At 34.8% G+C, this 13,788-nt stretch overlaps 1 protein-coding gene and 1 long non-coding RNA gene across 7 annotated transcripts in view; both read right to left on the bottom strand.

Annotated features, from left to right (window-relative positions):
* Window positions 1-13,788, bottom strand: part of LOC138706401 (tensin-3-like) — an 812,914-nt gene that overhangs the window by 398,103 nt on the left and 401,023 nt on the right. The gene's annotated exons all lie outside the window — the stretch shown is intronic.
* Window positions 9,827-13,717, bottom strand: LOC138706403 (uncharacterized). The gene is made up of 3 exons (XR_011333987.1): window positions 13,341-13,717; window positions 11,490-11,529; window positions 9,827-11,198 (listed from the first exon to the last, which is right to left on the bottom strand). It is a non-coding gene; the product is annotated as an uncharacterized lncRNA (long non-coding RNA).

Below are 13,788 nucleotides of genomic sequence, written 5' to 3'. Positions count from 1 at the left end.
CTAAACATTTTGTCACATGTGATGCCATCTTTTGGAATTTGTGCTTTACAATTAATAATAGACAGTTGGGGAAATCTATGTGACAGAACTACTATTAAGTCATTGAGTTAATAATTTAGAATAACATATTTTTGCCACAAGCCCTTCAGGAAGACGCCAGAGAAACGTGATGTAGGCCTAAATTACACCCAGATAAGTATTGTTTTGTACTTGGAAATCTGTAACTACAATATGTTCTTTTATTAAAATTGCAATTTTGAAATTCATAGTCTATTAGTTTCTTCAACTGCATATAAAGGGATATATATTTTTGTATAGTCATGAAAATGTCAACTGTGCCCATAATCATATCACTCTTCCTGTAAGACAAAACATAAGTAGTGTAAGCCTATGTGTTGGAAAATGGATGTCCCTCCTTGGTAGATCTAAAATCTGGCAACCCTGACCTGTAGCGAGCTTCTGTATTTTTCCCACATACTGAAGATTAAACGAGCCGATAGAAGACAGTTTTAGACATTAAGCACCGAACATTTAATGTTTCGTGATATAAAAAGTGAACCGTAAGTAATGTCATTTAATTTCATAGGGTTATTCTTGGAGATATTTCAAACGAAAAAGTTTAATGAAAACAATTTCACTGCCCCCAGAATTGTTTATACTACCATTCGATTATGAAACTTCAATTCTGTGCTGGTTAAGATTTGTTTACAATTTGCTCTTTCTTTATAACTGCACCCATTATATATATATTTTTTTGTAACTTTAAACGATATCAGAAATATATCCCTAATTGTATTTTATAATACGTTAAAGTATATGCTTGTTCTATTTCTCTTTTAAGTTCCAATTTTGAGTCCACGCATAATTTTCCCCATACAATCATTGTTTAGTTATGGAGGTAATTATTACCATATTGATACTATATATTTGAGGGATATAGTTTAAAATTGTACGCTATTTTCTATAATCTTTTGGTTTAGAGCAGCAGTCGGCAAAGATTAGGTCATATAAAAAGAAGCCCGCAATGCACAGCAAAGGGGTAGGTAAGAGGGGGGAGGATATCCAAACTGCTTAGCATTGGATGAACAAATGATGGCTAAGGGGAAGGAGATGATGTCTTAACCCTTCAACGCGCTTGTGTATTAAGGGGTAGACTCGTGAGTCAAGAAATGCCGACCACAATTTTAGAGTAATTAATTCTTGAATATATTTGTGCATCTTTTAACAATAATATTTGTACTACGAAACGTAACTACGCCATACTACCAGAATTTATTGTTCTTAGTACCGTCGTGAAGCTTCAGCACTTTGTAAGTTAGGAAGGGGCTTCCATACGTATGTCTAATGGAAATCCCGACTTCCAAATACTGAAGAGGAAATTGAAACATTTTCACTAACGGCATAACGCAATTTCTGATGCGACATGTTACGATAATTAACATTGCGAACATTAAAATACTAATTACATATAGAATGAAATAGCTGGAAGCATAAATATTTCCGAGTATCAAAGCATGGTGGACGAATATTTTACATTTATAGCCTCACAGTATACACAACACAGAGAAACGTTGGTAATAATAACGTGGCCATGACATGTTTTTCACACTCATTGGTTTCGCTTGTGTAGTTGAGTGCATTTTACATCTTTTCATTCGTTTCTGAAAGCTAAATAATCAAGTACGCCAGGCCACATCACATTTCAATTCAACTATTTTGAAAAACATTAGGCTAATGCTAATCCTCAGCACTATATGGTAAAAATATTTTTGTTTAAAGAAAGAGTAAATGAAAATAGATCACTGTCATCATCGTAGTCGCTAGCCGTGGTACACTCAAGGTTAAAAAAAAAAGCTTTTACGCTGTTTGGAGACTACAATTGCTCGTTCCACTCCACATTAGAACACGACTGTTTGGTCACAGTAAATGTCATGTTTCTACTGACTAACAGATAGTCTTCTGGATTCATGCTGGCCTAGGTCACAGGATTTCGCATATCACCTGGTCACCTGAATATGGGCTCAGAAAATACTTAATAAGGGCTTGAAAACTCACAACTTTGCACTATAATAATAATAATAATAATAATAATAATAATATTATTATTATTACTATTATTGCTAGTATTATTATTACTATTATTATTACTACTATTACTATTATTATTACTATTATTACTACTATTACTATTATTATTATTATCATCATCATCATCATCATTATTATTACTATTATTATTATTATTATTACCATTATTATTATTATTATTACTACTAATACTAATATTATTATTATTACCATTATTATTACTATTATTATTATTACCATTACCATTATTATTACCATTATTATTATTATTATTATTATTATTATTATTATTATTGTGTATTGTGCTGAACTATAATTGGCCCCTGGCTGTTGTTCAGCACACAAATATTAATAATAAATTAATAATATATAATAAATAAATAAATTATTATTATTATAAAAGTTGTTGGCCTTACTTTGCTTGATCAAGTGAACAAAAACGAAATTAGAAATAGGCTAAAAACATTTAACTAAAATTAAAAAATTATTTTAAATAAAAATAGCTGGTATGATCACATAATGCGAATTGACCCTAACAGAATAAGTAAAATGATTCTACATTATAAACCAGAAGGTCAGAGAGATGTTGGTCGTCCTAGAAGCAGATGGAGAGATTCTCTCTGAGGTGGAACAGACCTTCGGGTCTACCATGTAGAAGATGATGATGATAATGATGATGATTATTATTATTATTATTAATATTATTAGGCCTATTATTATTAGCATCATTATCATGACATCAGGTACGTAAAAGTACAAGAAACTACCCCGCGCCGAAGCGTCATGGTCCAAAGTACCATGGTTCCAGTCCTCATGAAGGAGATATTTTCTCATGAAATTTCGGTCAGTGTATAGAACCTGTGCCCACCCAACATCGTGGTGAATTTGGGAAGCTATGGTAGATAGCGAAATCCGGTTCCGCAAATCAGCTATTCTGGCTGGAGGAATTATCGTGCTACGTCACCCCCGTACTGGTTGGACGATCGCTCATCTCTGCTGAGGCATGTGGACATGAAGCCAGTAGTCGGCTAGCCGACCTTGGTCCTATATGAGCTGTCGCTTCACGGATCACTACTACGAGAGACTATCGGTACTCCTTCAACTGGTATGCTTAGGAAAATTTTCTGTACGTGATATAAGAATAGACAGACAAAGGGCTTGCTCAGAACCACTTTTTCCATAGGAAGAATGGTAAAAATATGTAGCCTATTTCTGAAAAAAAAAAAATACTCAAGTTTTTGCAGCTACAAACTACTTCTGTGCTGTATGGGACATGTCGCAATGATTCCAATGCTGCCACTCCAGTGAGTTACGCATTGTGCTGAAGACAGCTCTGTATCAATTCACGCTTGATATGAATTCCTGCAGTGTGTATTGAATGAAGACTTACAATTCATGCAACGTTGCAAAGTAATGTTTTGCACTGACAGATTAATCCAGCAGTGTGGTGGTATATAACGAGTTTCGATGTGGACTCCTAATACTGATGATCAGACTGCGGATTTTCGGTCCCTACACAGCGACAAGACAATCACGTCTCTTGGCGTACGGAGGGAGAGCAATGAGCTCGATGACCTCCCTACAACTGACGAACATCTAACGTTCAGTATCGGGAACGAAAATCCGCTGTCTGCTGATGATAAACAGATCATTCCTGCAGAAAGTGCATCAATACAGGGTAGAAGGTAAGATAGTACATTAATTGTAGGATGTGAGTACTTGAAATATAACGAACAAAAAAGTATAATATCATTTTGCTCGTTTTTGCGAGGGTTTTGAAGAAATAATACTTTTAAGTTGACATTTCGATCGCAAATTTTACGAATACTGTTTAAAATACGGTTTAATTTCATGCATAACAACGAAGAGAGCGTTTATTACGTTCACGTTGCAGTAGTATTTTAATTTAAAAATCACAGATTTCGAATTAATCGATTGAAGAAACAATGGAAACATTGATTGTCGGGTCACGTACAGAAGGTCTAAAAATCTGGCGTCGCTGTCCGGACGGCAGATAGTTTGTCTAGTACTCGCAACTGATCAGCTGTTGTGATGTTTACATTGCATTAGTGTGCAGTTGGACGTACAGCGATACAGTTTAGTTTATTTCAAAACTACGAGATGCCAGAGTTCACAAATCGTGAGTACTTAGACATGATCCAGGCCGCGAAGGAAATTCGGAACAGTGAAGAACTACTGGCCAGAGTTCGTCATAATTGGACTAGAAGATGTGAAAGCTGCACGCATGCTGATGGTGGACATTTTGAACAGTACCTGTAAGATGTGAGTGGAATGTGGTTTACAGAGTTTATTACTCTTTATTTCATTATTAATGCCCAGAATTAGTGATTCGTAAAACAACAAACTGTAATGTTAATTACATCTTGTTCACAAAGTTACATCAGTTTTAATCCCACCCCCTTCAAGTCGCTGACTGCATGGGGTGTGGGGTGCTACTTATGCGGCGTTGAGACATCTTGCAATTGCTGTCAGCGCTTTCGAAACACTTGTAATTATCTCACTATCCGTAAGTCCTATAATTTTTTTCATTTGACAAACCTTATTCTAAATAATGAGTTCTATGGCTCCTGTCAATTAATGTACTACCTTACCTTCCACCCTGTATATACTTGGATATTATGTGAAGAATGAAGTAATATCCACTTTCCTATTGATAATTTAAAATTGCTGTTATAAACCCTTCACGACAAAGAAAGTGAAGCCTTACTTTCCGGATACCCTATTAAACGCTGTGAAATCATGTTTATACATATTAATGTGTCATACCTGAAGGCACAGATGTAGTCACCACAGCTCTAGCGAGTCATGAAGGAAATAATATTACCTAACGTTTTCTGAAACCTCTCTTAGATTCATAAGTGATTTATATAAGCTGATTTTGTATACGAGAATACATTTTCATACACGCAAATATTTTTAGAGTGAAAAGTGAGAAACACGTTTTTATGAAAAGTTAAAAAGTTTCGAGTTCAAACAAGACTAGTATCGAACCCGGGACCTTTGGTTTAACGTACCAACGCTCTACCACTGAGCTACTCGGGAACTCTAACCGACACCGATCCAATTTTTCCCTCTATATCCACAGACCTTGAAGTGGGCTGACAACCGTCAAGCAACCAACTTCGAGTGCACATTAACTCCGTGTGACTTAAATTGTGCTTTTCTGTTAACGAACAGTAACGTGTATTATGCAAATCAAGATTTTCAGGTATAACTCCCTGTAAAGTTGATTTGAATAATTTCGAGGGAAAAATTGTTCCGGAGCCGGGTATCGAACCCGGGACCTTTGGTTTAACGTACCAACGCTCTACCACTGAGCTACTCGGGAACTCTAACCGACACAGATCCAATTTTTCTCAGCTCAGTGGTAGAGCGTTGGTACGTTAAAACAAAGGTCCCGGGTTCGATACCCGGCTCCGGAACAATTTTTCCCTCGAAATTATTCAAATCAACTTTACAGGGAGTTATACCTGAAAATCTTGATTTGCAAACAAGACTAATTTTTTCTTTCTGAAAAGTAACTCTCCCTTGCTACTTTTTGTTTTGATTTCAACAGATTTTAAATCTGTGTTTTAAAATCTCTTTGTGAAAGCTTTTAATCTTTCATTCACGTTTCAAAATAACAAAAACGTTTTTCGCTTTTAAGAACTATACATTTTAATAAAGAACAAGAAAATAAACTTCACGATCTTTTTGTATTCTCTATCGACTTCGAAAACTTTTTACATTACGCTACTCGCTACTTAATTACAATCCCATAAAAGTTTTACAAAGCTTTCAACACATTCGAGAACTTGCTTCGTTAACAAGTCTCAAATACATTTCCGCCAAACAGAACTACGTAAAACTCGTTTAAGAGATAATTCGTAATTTGCCTTTTCTGTCAAGTTATGCTTTCGCTTCAAGCAAGGCTATCATTGGATTTGACTTCATTAACAGGAAGACTGTTTGATGAGAATTACTGTACATAATGGCGGTAGTAAACTATGAGAGTTGGGCTTCACTCTTAACGTCGTAACGAATATGTTGGAAAGCAAGCAGACATCATTATTATCTATTTTACTTCATTATTTCAAGAAGACTTTTATAATCAGTCCTGTGGCTTAAAAGGAACATTATTATTATTATTATTATTATTATTATTATTATTATTATTATTATTATTATTATTATTATTATTATTATTATTATCGTCATCTTGATGGGGTGGATGAACTCTAGCGTTACGTCCATCAGGAAGTCACCGGCGTAGTCTTTAGCGCTTTTGTTTGCTGATTCGAAGTTTCGCTCGGACGTGAGTTTGATTCCCGCTTGGGCTGATTATCTGGTTGGTTTTTTCCGAGGTTTTCCCCACCCATAAGTATGAGGCAGAAACATGGACATTACGACGAAGTGAAGAGAAGCGACTAGAAGCATTTGAAATGTGAATATGGAGAAAGGTGGAGCGTGTGAAATGGACAGACGGAATAAGAAACGAAGGTTTTTTTATCGGCATAGCTCAGATGGTAAGAGCACTCAGCGCGCCAAGCTGAGAGTCCTAGCTTCTATTCCCGGTGCCGGAACGAATTTTTATCCATTAATATCTACGTAAATGACTACATAAAGTCATTGATTACACAATATACAACAGAGAACGGCGAGGTTCTCATATAAGAATATTATATAAACGAAGCTCTGTTGAAAAGAGTGGGCAAAGGAAAAATGATGCTGAAACTGATCAGAAAGAGAGAAGAAATTGGCTGGGTCACTCGCTGAGAAGAAACTGTCTACTTAAAGATGCACTGGAAGGAATGGTTAACGGGAGAAGAGTTCAAGGCACAAGAAGATATCAAATAATAGACGGTATTAAGATATATGAATCATTTGTGGAGAGTAAGAAGAAGACAGAAAATAGGAAAGACTGCAGAATGCTGGGTTTGTAGTGAAAGACTTGCCCTTGGGTATAACACTATGAATGAAAATGAGGCGAATTTCACATAATCTATGGTGAATTTTCGACCTTATTTCACCAACTCCATAGACAATAACCCAGTAGTTGATACAACGTCGTTAAATAATCAAGTAAAAAATCCACCAGAGTGAACTATCACTCTGACCCCGGATAGGTGCATTCTCACCGTCAGCAGCAGACAATGCTAATGTTTGTTTTGAACCAGGCTTCACACAGACAACGCCACATGTCTCTAGGCCATCGGACAATTGATAAGTAGCTATATTGTAATGGAATGAATAGCAACCGGAATCATGTTGATCCTTATCATGGGAAAGCAAGAGAACCCCGAGAAAGACCCCCAAATGCGACTTTCTTCATTACAAACGTCACTATGGATTTTTCAATTCAAAAGTGACAGGGGATTAATCGAACTCCTGTAATTGTGTGAAACGTGAGGATGATTTCATGTAAAAGTTTGATATCTTTTTATTTCTGTCTTCATAATCCCAGCACTTAAATTTTAATAAGGCAAAGACTTTCCATTATTGCTTCACAAACGCTTCCTTATTCCATGTCGCCTAGTCTCGAAACAACAATGCAATTGATAATCGAAATGATTCACACATTAATAATGTATCCAATGAGTTGACTGAAATTATTGTAATGAATAATAACATGTCGTTACAGAGATTGAATTCATTTGGGAACATTAGAGAATTCTGAAAGCGGAAAGTAAAAATGGACGTACCCTAATAGCTACCATAGAAAGCATGGCAGAACAACAGCAGGGCAGAATCGCCGAAGACCACATGGCCGCTAAATTTCCGTATTTGTGTACAAGTCTACCGTTGGTTCAAGTTCACAATCATACTAAGAGTGAAGACGAAAGAAATCGAAAGATATATTCTTGTAAATTGAACATGACGAGTTACAGTTTATCTTGTTTAACTGTTGTATAGTCTAATAATTCTGAAAAATATACTCTTAATAAAGAAATTTCGAAATATCAGCTACAGAACTGGCTAGTCTAAGCGGACTTCTTTATGATTACATTATTATTATCATCATCATTATCGTCATTATCATTATATTATTATTATCATCATTATATTATTATTATTATCATTATATTATTATTATTATTATTATTATTATTATTATTATTATTATTACCGAAGTTCAAAAAGCCGAGAAAACTCTAAGTTTAACTGTATGAAACTCTCGCAGTTACAGCATTGTTGTATGGCAGCGAAACCTCAAACCTCCGTAAACAATACCTATCAAGATTGAATCCTGCAGAGATGGAATTTATCAGAACAGCTGGCTACACTTTACTAGATCATAAAATAAATTACGAAATTTTACAGGAATTAGAAATTAATATAATAAGTAACTACAAAAATAATTGGATATAACGTACGCCTATATCAAGAATAAATGAAAACAGAATACCTTTATAAATTTTAAATTACCAGCCGTTAGGGAATAGAAGACTGGGAAGATCATTAAAGCGTTTGACAGACAACTTTTATGTGCGCGCCAAAACGCGCCACTTGGTCTAAATTTTATTATTATTATTATTATTATTATTATTACTATCATTATTATATTTCAATAATGTCCGACCATTCGTTTTACATTTCATCAGTTGATCAATTTGTGAGAAAAATATTTTAACAATCGATATTAAATCCAAGTTCAAAATAAGTTATGCAAGATATTCAGTATAAAGGATTATTCGTATATAAAGTTTCTCGTACCTCTTATTGCGTCGTATAAGACGGATTTCCACGTCATCCGAAAGAGAAAGAGAGAGCAGCTTGAAGAGAATTACGAAAATGTTCGGATCAGGGAAGCCCATTCTGTGAGAATCTAAGTCCGGGATAAATGAAAGGCGCCCTAGTTGCTGCGAGGTGAAGAGCTTTACTACGACGGAGTGGAGGGTGGAGAGGGAGACTGCCCCACCCCGGGCTCGAGACCAACCATTCAGAAAGAAGGTGGAGATCTAAGAGGAGAATAGTGGACAGGGTTGACGAACGGTAACAAAAATGCTCTGCATGTAGGCGATTACACAGAAGTGGTGCGGGATTAGTTTTTAGCTACACTTACAGTCTTTTGTGGTCAGGAAACCAACAGGCCTATTCAGGAACAACGGTATGTAGAAAATAAACAAGAAATGCAATCTTCGACAATATTATTCACTTTCACTATATCAATCGTATTTATTTGAAACTATAAATGCAAGAGTGCAGAAATATAAAACATAAATATTCAAGTGATAAAAAAAATTATTTCGGCCTCGCAATATCGATTACTGAAGATCTGTGAAGTTAAGAGGCCTAATTAAATATATTTTTCTCGCAATAGTAATAAGTTTTATTATTATTATTATTATTATTATTATTATTATTATTATTATTATTATTATTGAAATGTATTTCCATAATCTTAACCAGAAAATTAGACAACAGTATTTTGAAAAGTGTTCACTATTTTTTACATGAAATGTATGAATTTGATTTCACAATACTTATATTTTGAAGTTACTATGTAAATAATAATAATAATAATAATAATAATAATAATAATAATAATAATAATAATAATAATAATAAATTTCTATTTATGTTTATGAGCTGGACAACAGCCATTTGCCAATAAAATTCCAGCACAGTGATGATAATAATAATAATAATAATAATAATAATAATAATGATAATAATAATAAACGGTGAGTTGTATACATTTTCAACATGTATGCTTTTTATTTTTTATTCCTGGAAACAGAAAATATCTACATGAAATTTTGCATGTAAATTTGCCACAACATAACTAATAAATATCCAAAAGTACACTGAATTTGATAACTAGTTTGTTCACAATAAAAATCTTAATTCTGGTTAAAAATAATAACAAAGTAAAACAATGTTGCATTAAAGTACCAATATCTCTGGATATACGGGTCACACGGAAGAAAAAAGTTGCTCATTTCCTTTTATCAAGAATGAGAAAATTAATTATTGTATGCCTTACAATTGCTGTTATTTAAATGATTTCACATGAAAAATGAATTAACGAAATTTTATAATTATAAATTAATTAACGTAATCAACAAAAATTATTTCTGGACTGTAAGTCTTTTCACGTGCCTTATATAAAACTGGCAAACAATGAAGATACTATCAATTTCACGTCTCATGCAAAATTTTATAGCTTTAGTTCCATGAGTTTTAGAGATATTGGCACTTAAACGTGACGTTGTTTTAATTTTTGTTTATATTTTTGACCAGAATTAAGATATGTAGTGTTATCAAACTATGTAACCAATTTCAATGTTCTATCGAATATTTATTCATTATGCTACGGTAAATTTTCATGAAAAATTCCATGCAGATATCATGAATATTTCCAAACAGAAAAAATAAAAAGTGTGTATATTGGAAATGTAGAAAATTCACGTCTGGGTCCCCTTAAGGCCCGACCCAAACCCGAACTCGACATGTATAAGTGAATTTCAACCCGAATCCGGCCCGCGGGCTTGACCCGAGCCCGTGCAGAGTTCTGTTTTCTAATGAACCTAATTCTTCCGGCTGAACTATGACCCTGGCTTCTACTCAGCCTGTAACAGAAATGAGTACCCGAGAGTTTTCCTTTGGGGTAAAGACCACATCCCTATTGCTACTGTATCTGTAGGCCTATAGGTGAAAGCCTTAAACTCCCGCAGTTCTGTGGGCTTCTACGGCCTGCGGTACGGATAACTGCATTGTTATAACTTCACTATTACCAATAACAATTACATCGAGGAAATACGAATGGAAATACTTACTTACTGGCTTTTAAGGAACCCGGAGGTTCATTGCCGCCCTCACATAAGCCCGCCATTGATCCCTATCCTGAGCAAGATTAATCCAGTCTCTACCATCATATCCCACTTCCCTCAAATCAGTTTTAATATTATCTTCCCATCTACGTCTCGGCCTCCCCAAAGGTCTTTTTCCCTCCGGCCTCCCAACTAACACTCTATATGCATTTCTGGATTCGCCTATACGTGGTACATGCTTTGCCCATCTCAGACGTCTGGATTTAATGTTCCTAATTATGTCAGGCGAAGAATACAATGCATGCAGCTCTGCGTTGTGTAACTTTCTCCATTCTCCTGTAACTTCATCCCTCTTAGCCCCAAATATTTTCCTAATCACCTTATTCTCAAACACCCTTAACCTATGTTCCTCTCTCAAAGTGAGAGTCCAAGTTTCACAATCATACAGAAGAAGTGGTAATATAACTGTTTTATAAATTCTAACTTTCAGATTTTTTGACAGCAGACTAGATGACAAAAGATTCTCAACCGAATAATAACACGCATTTCCCATATTTATTCTGTGTTTAATTTCCTCCCGAGTGTCATTATTATTTGTTAACTGTATTACTATAACTTCACTATTACCAATAAAATTACATCGAGGATATACGAATGGAGATATGCACTGTAAATGACGGAAAAACGCTTAAAAATGAGTGACATTGAAATAAAAGTTAAAAGCACATTTTTAAATAAGGTAAATAACAACATGCAAGACATTAGTCTTCTCCGGTTATATCAAAATTAAAACGACAAAAGAATAATTGGAAGAAATTATATAAGTAATTACGTTCGGAAAATTCATATATTTAACATATAAATGTGAATTTCATTTGGGATGTAACGCTGGGTTTGTTGCCGCACTATGAACTCATTCTTCTCCTTTCCACACTTCCGCGCACGTATCCTCTAAAATTTCTTAATACGGCCTGCGTGCAAAATTGTCGAGCCTTCGAGCCACCATGTTTATAATTTCAATAAACTCTCTGTATTACGTGTGTAAGACGAGACAAGTAGCCTTACTTCACTCCTAGATTGTAAACAATTATGTTTACTAATATTTTACAACTATGTTTGTTTCCTACGTTCTTTAAACACTTTTTATAACTATTGATTACTCCGACATGTAACTGGAGGGCATATCGCCAGGATCGACTTCTTGTTCAGCACAGTCACTGTCAAAAGTTTCGCTAGAGCGATTCATGCGGAAGTAGATTTAGTTCTATGAAACTAAACAGATTTACGAAGATAGCTTATGAATCTGTAACATTATTATCACAAATATTACTTTAATTAATGTATATATTGCACTCATTTGTATACATAATCCAATCTGAGAAAGAAATTAGCTAGGAATAATACTGCAATTAAGGCCAGAGATGCAGAAGGAACAAACATTTTCTTTCTTGCCTATTTAAGTTGTTAATGTGTTCAGTTTCAAAACTGCTTGTCGTTGTTAAGTTCTATATACCGTTTATAACACTATCGGTTGAATTTATTTCAACTGATTTATAATTCTTCCAGTGTTTACGTATTTATACAGCTATAATTGGAGTTTGTTTCACACAGGTATCAAACATTAACATTAAATGTTTCCATCCAGTGTATTACGACGCAACAGTAACGAACTGGACATACATGCGTAGTAAGTTAAATTTGACAGTGTACAGTATAAGTTGTGATTTAACATCTTAAACATGTTCAATATTTCATTACAAAAATCAATTAAATATAATTACTTCACGCTTGTTTATCATCGAATTTAGTGACAACCAGGGAGAAGAAAAAAAATATATCTACAGCCGTTTAATATTTACTTAAAAATTAAAAAAAAGAAATGAAATGGCAGTGGGGAAAAATATCATAGCTAAAGAGTTATTCAGTAAAACAATAAAATAGATTATTATTTACTTAACAGTCATAAAGATAAAAATCATGTGTTACTGAAAAATGTATTTAGGAATCTTTTATTTTTATCGGTAAAAATATTTAAATCTGTTAATATTACAATGAAAATCTCAAAGACAAAAATGCACACGTAAAAGACAATTCATTAAAAACTTATTTCCAAGTATTCGTTAGCTGTTATTTTAAATAATTATTATATTATAAATCAGTTTATATTTTTCGCGAAAATGTTAATAAAAATGCAGCATAGCAGCTGAAAATGGATTTAAATGTTTACTGCAACATGCCAGAGCTCTAATCCACCATGCCTTGATAACAACATCATAATATTGTAGGCAAAACAGCAGAAAATATCAAAGCAACGTGTAAAGATACACGGGAAGGAATAATTTCATAAAGCAAGGTCGGTAAACAACACACAAAAATTTCGAACACCTTAAATACAGATCAAGGTGTACTGGATTCGGACGCATGCACGCTTCACAATGCACGGATTGGCTACTCTCGTATTAAAGTAACACCACATACACCAATTAAATTCACACGGTCACTCATAAACAAATAACCCACTGAGACGGAAAGAAAAAGCGATAACCACATATATCACAAGTATATAAAAACTCGTGCACAAAAGCAAATGATGATATGACTATTAGCGTGTCCGATGAAGTTTATCCGCAACCCCGACGCCGCACCCTACCCTCACTGGAGCCCGGGATGCTGATGCTTCTGCGGCATCTCGAAACCCAAGCTACTACTACTACTGAGTGTAGGGTCGTCATGGTAACCTATGGCAGCGGCGGCAGCAGCAGTACAGCGCCGCAGTACGCCCGGCTCGCGAAGTCCAGGACACACGGTCACACGTGCGGGCCGCCGTCACCTTCACCAGCAGCGACAGCGACGATAGCAAGACTTCCTCTGATACAGTGGAGTATAAAAGAACTCACCGTTTCTCTAGTTGCAATACACCTTTCTC

The sequence above is a fragment of the Periplaneta americana genome, chromosome 9 (genome assembly GCF_040183065.1).
Source record: "Periplaneta americana isolate PAMFEO1 chromosome 9, P.americana_PAMFEO1_priV1, whole genome shotgun sequence".
In the NCBI taxonomy this organism is placed as follows: domain Eukaryota; kingdom Metazoa; phylum Arthropoda; class Insecta; order Blattodea; family Blattidae; genus Periplaneta; species Periplaneta americana.
This window is presented reverse-complemented; position numbering and strand designations above follow the sequence as displayed.